The following is an 11,884-nucleotide window of genomic DNA, read 5'->3' on the forward strand; positions in this document are numbered from 1 at the left end:
TTTGTATTAGTGTTGCTTTCTAAAACACTTAAGTTCTGGTTGTAGTTTATGCAATTTTTAGTTGCTTTGAAAATATGACACAGAAGGTGTTCTGGAATAAAATGTACCCAAGAGAATTGTATTTATCCCATTCATTTGCTGCTTATCCTTAATTCTTGCCTTTTCATGATCTTTATAAACACATTACTCTAAATATTCTAGCTTGGGTTTTCTTAGATTAAGCATTTTATGCCAGTGGTGGTAAAACTGAAAAGGAAGGTTCACATCATAGGGGAAATGTATGTGTGTATGTATGTCTGTCTGTGTCTGTGTGTGTGTGAGTGTGTGTGTGTATGTCTGTGGGGTTTTGCTACAAAGGTTAAATCCCAGAAATGTTATGATAGTTTATAGAAAATGTGTCTCAGTTACAGCTGAGTTAAATAAGAACCCTGAGGTAATGCTCTAAGAAAAATGAACACTTGATGCCGTTTTCTTTAGTGTCCCTTTAGAGTTGCCTAATAGGATCTTAGTGAACTAAAAATCATAAACAGAGCAATAGAAAGAAACCTTTTTCCTTAGAGGAAAAACAGTTTCAGAGTCTTGGGGTATTCAGTTTTATCATGTTGTTAGAATAGTTTCTTTTGCCAAACACTGAACATTGGGGCTGTGTTTTCTTGTTCAAGAAGGAGGAAGAGGCTATATGCTAATGACAGAAGGCAGCTAGTTGCATGGGTAATAGACTCAAAGGAATGTAAATGGCTTTAATAAGGCAAAATATCTCATGTGTATAAAGATTTCAAAATCTGGAACTCATATTTCATTAACAAAGATATTATTTCCTTGTCTTGTTTAAAACTGACAAGATATTTTAAAAATTATGTTTGATATTGGGATATTAAAGAAATTCTTTTATTTTGGAATTTTCTCAAGATGAGACAAATGTACAATTATGCATTTGTTTAAATACCAATGGAAATAAAAAAATCACTTCTAAGGGGTCCATAAACAATGCTTATTGACTTACTAGCTCATTGTACCCCCCAAACACTGACATTGCCATGTCACTGGATGATTTTTCATTAATAAGGAAAAAGGCAAGTACTTTATTTGCAAAAAATTTTTAATTTTGACGTTACCTTAATGTCTTTTTACAGATGTAAGGCATTTTACACATCCCCCTGCCCCCAATTATTTGGTTGGCTTTATTTTAAATAAAAATCAAGGGATGGTATTTTTTTTTAAAAGCCCAAAGTATATAAATGTGAAACTCTTCAGTAAATGATCAGAACTTAATATCCAGTTTGCTATCGAAACATTACAAATCACTAACTATAAAGGTTGAAATAGAATTGCAGCATCAGAAATAATATTTTAGCTTTAGAAATACAAACCAGAAATACAAACCAGAAATTTTGTTGCCTGTAAAATCAGTACTACTTCCTTATATGGAATAGAAGATTTCTTTTTCACAGAGTATTCTCTGGAGCCAAATACCTGGGTTGTCAAAAATGCTGCAAAATGAGAATTTAGTTTACAGTAGTTGCAGTTAGGCAGTGTACCCTAAATGACTTGGAAGTAGAAATCTATTAAGAGGAAGCCTATTAACCAGATCTCAAAAATTCCTATAGATAAAGCTCTAGCAAATATGAGCTTACAATCAAAATTCATAAAACACACAAGAGCCCAAGATACCTTAAATAATATAACTATTGGAAAAATCAGATATAGAATAAAAATGTATATGTTTAATATGATAAAAAATAATTAGGGGAGCTGAAAATAAAAGTAAATTAGAATAACCAGTTAAATTGGACAAACATAAACAGAACTATAATAAATTGAAAGTATAATAATTGAAACTGTAGATCAGACTGTGGAATGAAAACATCTTATGAGTGAATTAGAGAAATATAGATTTGAGGAAATTCCCAATAAGGCAGAAGAGAAAGATAGAGACACAACACATGAAAGAGAGATTAAGGTACATTACAGATAGATTTAGAATATATATCTAGTTGGAGTTCCAGAATGAGATAATAAGAGAATAAGGTAGAGATACTATTTGAAAACATAAAGGCTAAGAATTTTCCAGATATGATTAAGGAAGCACATGTATACAAAGCAAGAGAAGTCAAAAGAATTCTAATGGGGCAGGTGCGGTTGCTCATAGCTGTAATCCCAGCACTTTGGAAGGCTGAGGTCGGCAGATCACTTGAGTCCAGGAGTTCGGGACCAGCTTGGGTGACATGGGGAAACCCCATCTGTACAACAAATACCAAAAGTAGCTGGGCGTGGTGGCATGGGTGCCTGTAGTCCCAGCTACCCAGGAGGCAGAGGTTGCAGTGAACAGAGATCATGTCATTGCACTCTAGCCGGGGTGACAAAGTGAGACCCCCATCTCCAAAAAAAATAATAATATATTGAAACCCTGAAAAACCTTAGTGGAACTGCACATCACCAAAGGCAGAGAAGATTTCTAAAATAGCTAGAGAAAAAAGACCTGACCTAACAATAATGAGACTGACAGCTGGCTTCACAATAGAACAGAAACCAGTGTGACAGCTATCTTTAAAGTTAATATTATTTTAGGAAGAAAAAGCAGAGCAGAGAAGCACAAAATGCAACACTAGAAATGAATCCAAATACAGTATCTATCAGTAATTAAAATAAATTTATATGGACTGAAGTCACTAATTAAAGAAAAAAGATTGTTAGAATAAAGGCACATTTAAAACATACAGAACATTTAAAGTTGAAAAAAGAAAAAAAAAGATATACCAGGCAAATATCAACTGAAGAAAGGTAGGATAGCTATGATTGTGTCATAAAAAATAAAATTTAAAGTAAGCATATTACTAGAGTTAAATAATTTTAAACTTAACATGTATCTAATATGAAGTTAAAATATAGAAAAGCAAAAATTCACAAGTCCAAGACCATATTGAGGCTTTTGAAGACTCTCTAACAGTAATTTATGTACTAAGCTAAAAATAATTTTAGTAAGAAGATTTGAAGGAAATCTTGAGTGATCAGTTAGCATTTAAAGCAACTTGACAATACTACAGAGGTGGTTATTTAGTTGGAAGACTTAACCAAAAGCCCCTTTTCGGCTGCTATGAGACTTTAAATATGTTTGTGTCTGACTAGTATGGAAGGGTTTGTTCATGGAAATTAGGAATAATTTTCTTCTTTAGTGAAATAAGTTCAAAATATGTGTGTTGGTTAGAAATATCCTACAGGCATCTCCAGTCTGAAACAAAGAGGATTTAAGAATCTAAGGGAGGCCAGTGGGCTATTGGAGGACTTTGTCCTACTCTGTGCTCAGCCATGTTCAGGTTACTCTGTTACTTGAAATCATTAGAAGATTAGCTAAATACTGCTGCTAGAATGGAGTCGTATCTGCTTAGATTATTTTATGTAAGATTCTTGTCAGAATATCTAAATGTGCAAAAAGCTGGGACTTCATTGATCTTTCATCATAGCCTATGTGACTGGTTTTTTGCTTGCTTACAAATTCATATTTGTACCTATGGTTAAATTCAGTCTCAGATCTTGTATTTCTATCATACCATGCATAATTATAGTTTTATTGGAGTGGAGATCTAAGTATAAGCTCTAAATATTTTGCGCAAAAAACTAATAATTGTGAAGAATCTATTACATATAGGTAGTTTACAGCACTAGGGTTTCAATTCGTTGACTAGAGGTCAAAATCCAAAATAACTTGAGCCATTACTGTGGAATTTTATTGTCTGATTTTATCTAATAAAAAAAGAGACTTGTGTCAAAACAACAGTAACTTGAATTATTCCTGTGGATCATAACTGGACAATTTGGACTGATGGAAAATGAGAATATTTATTAAAAATGTCAAAATAGGACAAGATCTTAGAGGATACGTTCTTTTATATAATCATGAGGACCTGTTTGACAAAATTTGCTCCTCTCTGACCTATCTTATGGGAAGAACTCCAACAATGGATAAGATATACTTATTCTTCATCGAAGTAACCTTTTATTTGCATAAAATAGCAGTAAATAGGATAGCAGTAAAAGTTCTGTAGGTTTCTTTTTGAAGTATGCACTACTTAAAATTATTTAAATATCACCTTTTACCTATGGAAAAGGCAAATATGTATTTCCTTTTACATATGGAAAAGGTCCTGGCCTAGAAGTGTTCTGATTTTATATCCTTGTAAGTCAAGATGGAGAGTTGGGTAGAGGATAAGGGAACCCGGTACAAAGAATGATGTGTGAAAGATTTTTAGAACTAGAACAGTGCTAGATTGTATCAATATTGTAAGCTATTTATATACAGAAACTGTTTGAGACAGCTACTTAGTCTCCTTTTGAACTTCTGCAACTTTTCCCCCTCAGCATTGTGTGGTTAGCTATCTTGCCCTTATCTTTTCAACTAAATAGATGTTACATTCCTCAAGGATAGGAAGACATTGTCTTTGGCTTTCTCATGTGCCCGTCCTTGCCAGCCCATTGCTTTGCAGATAGTAAATACCTAGTAAATATTTGTTAAGTGACTAATTCCCTGAAACTCACCATCTTTGTCATGTCTCAGTAAGTCATTCTGTAAATACTTCAGCATATCACATATTAATCATTGACATTTCAGAAGCAAAGAGAGAGTTCTGATGACTTGATCCCAAAATTAAGTTTCGTTTCTTTGTAGGAAGGGCTCAGCTTTCTTCAATTTTGTGTCCCCTAACACCTTACAAAGAGCCTTTCTTGGAATGGGCTTTTAATATGAAGCTGTTGATTGCAAATGTGGGTTCTGTTATCATGAGAAACTGTAATGCATCCTTGCAGATAGTTTTATAGTCCTAATGGTCTACAGACCTTTTTTAGCCACCATATTTTTAAACAATCCTTTCATTCAGATCTAGTGATACTACTCTAGTGGCAATGAAAAAAAAAACATGGTAAGAAAGTATAGCCCCGTTTCTACTGGATGTAGATTTAATTTTCATTTAAAGTCTTTCTTACCCTGCTCTATTTCCTCTATTTTTGTTTTCTCTTGGGGTTTCATCTGTTCGTCTGTGGGTCTGTATTTATTTATTTGGCAGGTATAATCTGTCCTGCCCTCTCCCTCCCCCTGGCATCTCCTTGGAAGCTGCTCTTACTTTGTGTCACCCTAAAGCTGATGGTGACTCTGTTTTCTGGCTTCAAAAGCAGCTTTATGCACCTCTCTCTCTCTCTCTCCCACTCTCTATCTTTTTTGAAATGAGCTGTCTTTGATTATAGTTTGACAGTGTGGTCTGACTGCTAACATTGATTCCCAGCAGTGAACAACTTTGTCATATTGTTCAAGATTAGGTTTCAATGTGTCATTTAATAGACTAAAAAGTCATTCCCAGTAAAATCGAATTCCTGTGGGAATCATTGTTAAGGATGCTCTCAAAATGAAGTAAATATGTAATGCTTTAGAAATTTCACTGGAAAGGCATCAGGTGACTACATTTACTGAAACTACCAATGTCTTAGCTGGATTTTATGTTCTGGAAATGCAATTTAAAACTTGCTTGCCTTTAGTTAGGCAAAACGTGATTCACAATAATTAAGCTTTATGAGCTGCTTCACTTAGGCAGGTCAAATAATATTTTTATTTTGTTTTTAACTGTAAGAAGATATTTGCTCTTTCTTCACATTTCTATATGTGACCCTAACTAAATTCAGGGCTGGGCCCAGACATGTCTGTCTCATTTCAGGCTAGACATGCAGTATCACTAAAAACTAATATTTAACTGTATGCTATAGTGGTGGAAAGAGCAGGCCCTGAAACCAGACTGTATAGATTCAAATGCCACCTTTGGCATTTACTGACTTTGTGACTTTCAGTGTTATGCAACTTATCTGTGCCTTAGTATTGCATCTATAAAATGGGGATAGTGCCTCCTTTATAGGATTGTTGGATAAGAGTTAATACACTTGTAAAATCTGTGCACACTTAATGTGCATGAATCATATTAAGATTTCAGTATTATTTGTCATGCTTATTATGCTGTTTTGTTAGTTTTTTTGTAGTTGACAATGTCCAATGTTTATTTGGAGATATTCCTCTGTCTTATATCTGAGAAGGATGCAGAAGTAGAACAAAAGGCTATCCTCTTCATTGACCCAGCAGTTTGTTTCTCACACCAACTTTGCATAACACTCGCTAACAGAATGAAAGCTCTTCAGTAGACCACCCCAACTTTCCTTGGGTGGCGGTGTGGAGGCCCCTTGTGATTACCTAAGTATGTTCCCAAGAGTCTGATTTCCCTTTGCCATCAATTCCTTTTTGAGAGAAGACTAGAAATGTTTTACATATGTCTTTAAATTTTTAGTGAACATGTTTTGCTTACCTGGATAGGCCATATTATTATTGAGGTTCAACTGCCAGGATCTCAGTCCCTGCTTCAGAGGAGTATAAACATGGGTGGACCCCAAGAGAAGCCAAGTGGGTAGCGCCCACTAAGCATTGGGCATCTATATTGGTTCATTAGCCATAGAGATGGCATTAGATAACTATTAGTTGAATAACATCTTACTCTTTGTGTGGAATCATTTTATAGGCGCTGGCTGTTTCAGATCAAGTAAGGTTTACCTCTAGAGAGAAGCTTGGTTGATTCCAGAGAAGAAGTCTTTATTTGCCTCAGATTGTCACCCTGCCAGTGAACTATTTTTAGGGCTGTTGGTAGTATGTGCCTTAGACCTAGGCCTTGAGTCAGTCAAAGTAACCCTGTCTATCACTTCTGTGTCTTGGCTAAACTACTACATTTAGAGCCTTCACTCCTGCTGCAACTCTTGCCCATGTCAAGCACATCTAGAGCTTAGTCCTGCTGGTACCTGACATGAATTTTGAACCTGTTTTGTCTCCTGAGCAGGTCTTACTTTGCCATGGGCTGTCTTTGCCTGAGTTTGTTCTAGGCTTTTCTTCTAAGGTCTGTTTTGGCTTTTTTTTAAAACGTATCCCCTAGTGCCATGCCAGGTAAGTGACAGGTCCTCAGTAAATGTTTATAGAACAGAAATGCTGGATCCCCCTGCAATGGAAGCTTGTCTAATTTGCTGTGACCTTGCATTCAGCTTGGACTTCTGTGATGGTACCCCTCCAACTGTACTTCTCAATGCTCAGTAAGCTCTTACTAAGTGCCAGGCACTGTGCATATCACTTTGTATTCAGAATATCATTTTATCCTCTCATGAAACCCTATGTTATTGGTATTTTATTATTATTATTATTATTATTATTATTATTATTCCCTTTGTACAGGTGAGGCAACTGAGACCCAGAGAGATTAAGTAATTCACCCGGAGTCATCCAGGCCAAGTAACCATCGATGATGGGATTGAAATACATGTCTATCTGAATGCAGAGACAGATCATAACCTCTACTGGGTTGCCTTGTATATCATACCATTTAGAAACTAGCATGGCACTTTGAGTCAGCTGTCCCACAGGCAGAGTTTGTATTTCATCTGGTTGGGCCAAATCTCCACCTTATCCTAACCAGGTTGTGTGGGCTGCTTTAGCTGCTCTTGCTCAGATGGCTATGAACTTGAGGCTTAGTGTCCTTAATCGCTACTTGGGTTGGGGAGGGCATTGATATAAGAATGCTCAAAGACTAAGCCACTGTCTGTGGGATGGAAACTCCAACTGCTGAACTGAATCAGATCTGCCAGTATCTTTAGAAGAAACATGAAAGTGTAGCAGAGCTATAGCTCTTCCCATATTTCCAAAGCATTCACCCTTCCTGTGTAGGTAGACACGAAAGTTTTCATTTGCAAGTAACTTCTACTCTTTCTTCAGGGCTTTCTCTGGCTCCTGAAGCCAACTCAGCTTGGAGGGAGAGAGGGAGTAGACCAGAAGTGTTGGGGAGTTGAAACCCAGGAGATGTCCATCAATGATTGGCAAGAGTTTGTAGATTAATACCCTAGCTTAGTTTCTATCAAACTGTAGCATGCTTAAGAATCTTGAAAAGTTGTTTAAAAATTAGTAGGTTGGAGGTGAGGCCCAGAGTTTGCATTTCTTTTTTTTTTTCTTTTGACCTTTATTTTAGATTCAGGGAGTACACATGCAAGGCTATTACATGGGTAAATTGTGTGTCGCTGGGGTTTGGTGTTCTTTCTCACTAGAGAAAGAACACAGTATCTTTTTCTCAAATAAGGGCCCTGGCAATTCCTCCAGGGAAGAATGCCAGCTATGCTGTCATCTGCAAACACTTTAAGATCAATACACTCTCTCAACCTGGACTACCTCATGCCCAGTGATACTTTTCTGGAAGGGATCCATGAGAGTGACCTCAAGTCAGCCAAAGTCTTGAGGCTGGAGGACTGGAGACAATCCCGCTGTCTGGGTAGGGCTTTCCATTCTAGAAGCTGGTATGGTCATCTGCTCAGGTTGGTCTCTACCAGAAGAAGACACTGAGACAAGCATGAGAGTGTTTGTAGTTAAGTAGTTTGTGTAAATGCTGATGCCAGAGAGCATTGATAGAAAAGTAGCGAAGTCAGAAAGAAAACCAAAGGAGATAATAAAGTGTTTATTATTAAACAGTTTACATTTATCAACAACTGGAGCTCAATCCTGCTAAGGAACCTACAGCGTACCCTATACTTCATATTTATCCCAAATGGGAGGCAACAGGGCCTTGCTACTCAAAATGTGGTTTGAAGGTTAGCATCATTTGGAAGCTTATTAGAAGTACAAATTCTGACTACACAGCCACAAAAAAACAATGAAATCCTGTCCACTGCAGCAACATGCAGTTGACATGCTGCAGCTAGAGGCCATCATCCTAAACGCATTAACAAAGGAATAGAAAACTACATACTGCATGTTGTCACTGATGAGTGGGAGCTAAACATTGAGCACACATAGAAAGACAAGAACAGGCACTGGGGCCTACTAGAAGCAGGAGGGTGGAAGTGGAGTGAGGATTTAAAAACTAACTGCAGGGTACTATGCTCACTACCTGGGTGACAGGATCATTCGTACACCAAACCCCAGCGACACACAATTTACCCATGTAATAGCCTTGCACGTGTACTCCCTGAATCTAAAATAAAGGTCAAAAGAAAAAAAAAAAAAGAAATGCAAACTCTGGGCCTCACCTCCAACCTACTAATTTTTAAACAACTTTTCAAGATTCTTAAGCATGCTACAGTTTGATAGAAACTAAGCTAGGGTATTAATCTACAAACTCTTGCCAATCATTGATGGACACATCCTGGGTTTCAACTCCCCAACACTTCTGGTCTACTCCCTCTCTCCCTCCAAGCTGAGTTGGCTTCAGGAGCCAGAGAAAGCCCTGAAGAAAGAGTAGAAGTTACTTGCAAATGAAAACTTTCGTGTCTACTAAACTTGATATGAACCAAGATTGCCCAGTATTCTGGGATAGATTTTTTTTCTGAAGGGTAAAAAAAAGAGAGATTCAAATTTTCAACTCTAAGAAATCTATCACACTTCCGAGGATCCCTTAGGGATAAGGGTTAGGGAGTAGTTAGTCACCTGCATGCTTTCACTCTGAATTCCTGCCCCCAGCTGAATTCCTTTAATGTTTTCTCTCTACCAGATCCTAAAGTTTTCTCTGGTTCTCATTAACCCCGAATTTAAACATGGCTCCTCCTGCTTCACTTCCCACAGCATTACTCCCATAATGCTGTTGGGTATGTTAGACCTTTCCTGAAGGTCTGAGGTTAAAGGATGGAGGTTACCTAGAGAACACTTAAAATTCAGTCTAAGATACTAAATACTATCACTGTGCTACTAAGAATTAGTATCACAGTCACTAAGTTTTGGCATCCATTTCTGTTGCCAAGCTTCCCATACTGGTGGCTACTTCTCACATGAGCCCCAAGTCCTGTTATATTTTCTCATCTTGTTTTATTTTTCTTCACAGTTCAAGCTGCCCCCTACCAGCACCCCCCTGTATGGCTGCACAGGCTGTAGACTGTGCAACTATGGGGGGCACTATTTACCATAGACTGCGATGAAAATAGCATCCCCTGGAGTTTATGCAACTTGATAGCTCTCTGTTCTCAACCCCAAAAGACTTAGACCTCACTCTCATAAAACCAGTGGAAGATGGAATTTTCTATTATTTTATTATACATAGCAAGTAAACATCATTTTCTTTCAATCTGTATTTTCTAGAAGTGCCCCAAGAATCCCACATCAGTATAACCGAAAGTGTCATTAATGTATTTTTTCCCCAAAACAAAATAGCAGTTTTCTTTCTGTGAAGAATTCTGTCTTCCTTTTAAGCTCAAATTGCATCCAGCTTCTAAAATTGCAATTTCTCTGCTCATACCTTCTGTTTAGCCCAGTGAAGGATGACACAGGTTCTATCTAGGCCTTAATCAAACAAATCACTGTGAGGACTTCTGTCTTAGCTGTGACCCTGGGCCCTTTGGGAATTCCCGTCCCCCCTAGGCCCTTCTGGAGCCAGCTTTTTATCTTGATATTTTTCTGCTTTCAAGGCAGGCTTGGAAAACCTTTCAATTAAAGATGTCATGTTGGCCTTAATGGAAGCCGCTCTTCATACCTTTCATTCCCCTAAATAGGCTGTTTTCCATTGGCAGTGATTCATAGAAGCCACAGAAGAGTTTGAGATTTAAGTCATTCTCAACCAGTTACAGACCCTAGGAGCAGTTACAGACATTAGGTGACAGAGTTGAATTTCAAAATCCATAGCCTACACTCATGCTAGTAATGGTGAGAAGTGTAAACATAGGAATAAGAGCCAAGGCAATTATCTCGGAGGAACCTAAATATAGTTACCATCTCTGTAACCTTTGCATAATTGTTTTTTCAGCCTTCTTCTCTGTAAAATGGGGATGGTAATCCCTATGTTATAGGCCTGTTAAAAAGATTAAACAAACGAATGTCTGTAAAGTTCTTAGCATGGGGTCTGACAATAATAAGATATCACAAAAAAACTATTGTCATCAAACCTCTAAGTCTGTGCCTCTGAGGGATGTGGTATCCTGATATAGGTTGGTAGTCTTCCTAAGTAAGTTGAATTTCAGGCAGCAGAGGAAAAGTCCAGTGAAGGAGAACTCAAAGATTCTAAATGGATGTCCATAGCACACCCCTTTTGGCAGAACAGTGACTCAAGACTGTAATAAGCAGAAATTAAGGGAACATCTTCCTCTGGAGCTCCTAGGAGACTTGAAACCAGTGGCAGAGTCTCAGGCCCTGTGGGATATTACATTACCACAAATCTAGCCATAGCCTACTGTTACCACTTTTGGTAGGAGCCAGCTGTACTATTATTATTATGAGGAAACTATAGCTATTAAAGGGTTGAGCTGGTAATGAAACCCAAATAATCCAACTTTAGAACCTGTGCTCTTTACCACTGTTTTTTTTTTTGTCTCCTTAAATATGTACGTGTGTGTGTACCTATTATGCACATAAATACAAAATTATATATATTAATATATAGTGTATATGATAATATAGAATATCATATATAAAGTTTCAAATTGCCTTAAATATATTTCCCTGTGAAACTGATAGTTATAAGTTTAGAACATATTTTTTTCTTGCATTTGAACAATGTTCATGTATACTTTGGTCTCACAAATGAAACCTGTTTGTCATTGTGCTTCCTAAACTTGAATATTTTATGGATCCTGTTGAAAGACATTCTCTGGGACCCTTAGTATTGACATAAATAATTTTTTGTTGTAATGTCACTCTAAAATGTACAAATATATAATCAGGTATAAATGTATTATGCTTGTAGCTCCTAAAATTATTTAAAAACAAATTTTGAAACTACAAAAGCAATGGCATTCAAATTAATGACACAAGTTTCATGTGACAATGATGTTTGCTGGAACGAAATTGCTACTTGAGAAATCAATATGGTGTAGAGTTATAAAAAACAGGATCTTTAGAGTTCAGCAT

This window comes from Nomascus leucogenys, chromosome 11 (genome assembly GCF_006542625.1).
Source record: "Nomascus leucogenys isolate Asia chromosome 11, Asia_NLE_v1, whole genome shotgun sequence".
NCBI classification, from domain to species: Eukaryota; Metazoa; Chordata; class Mammalia; order Primates; family Hylobatidae; genus Nomascus; species Nomascus leucogenys.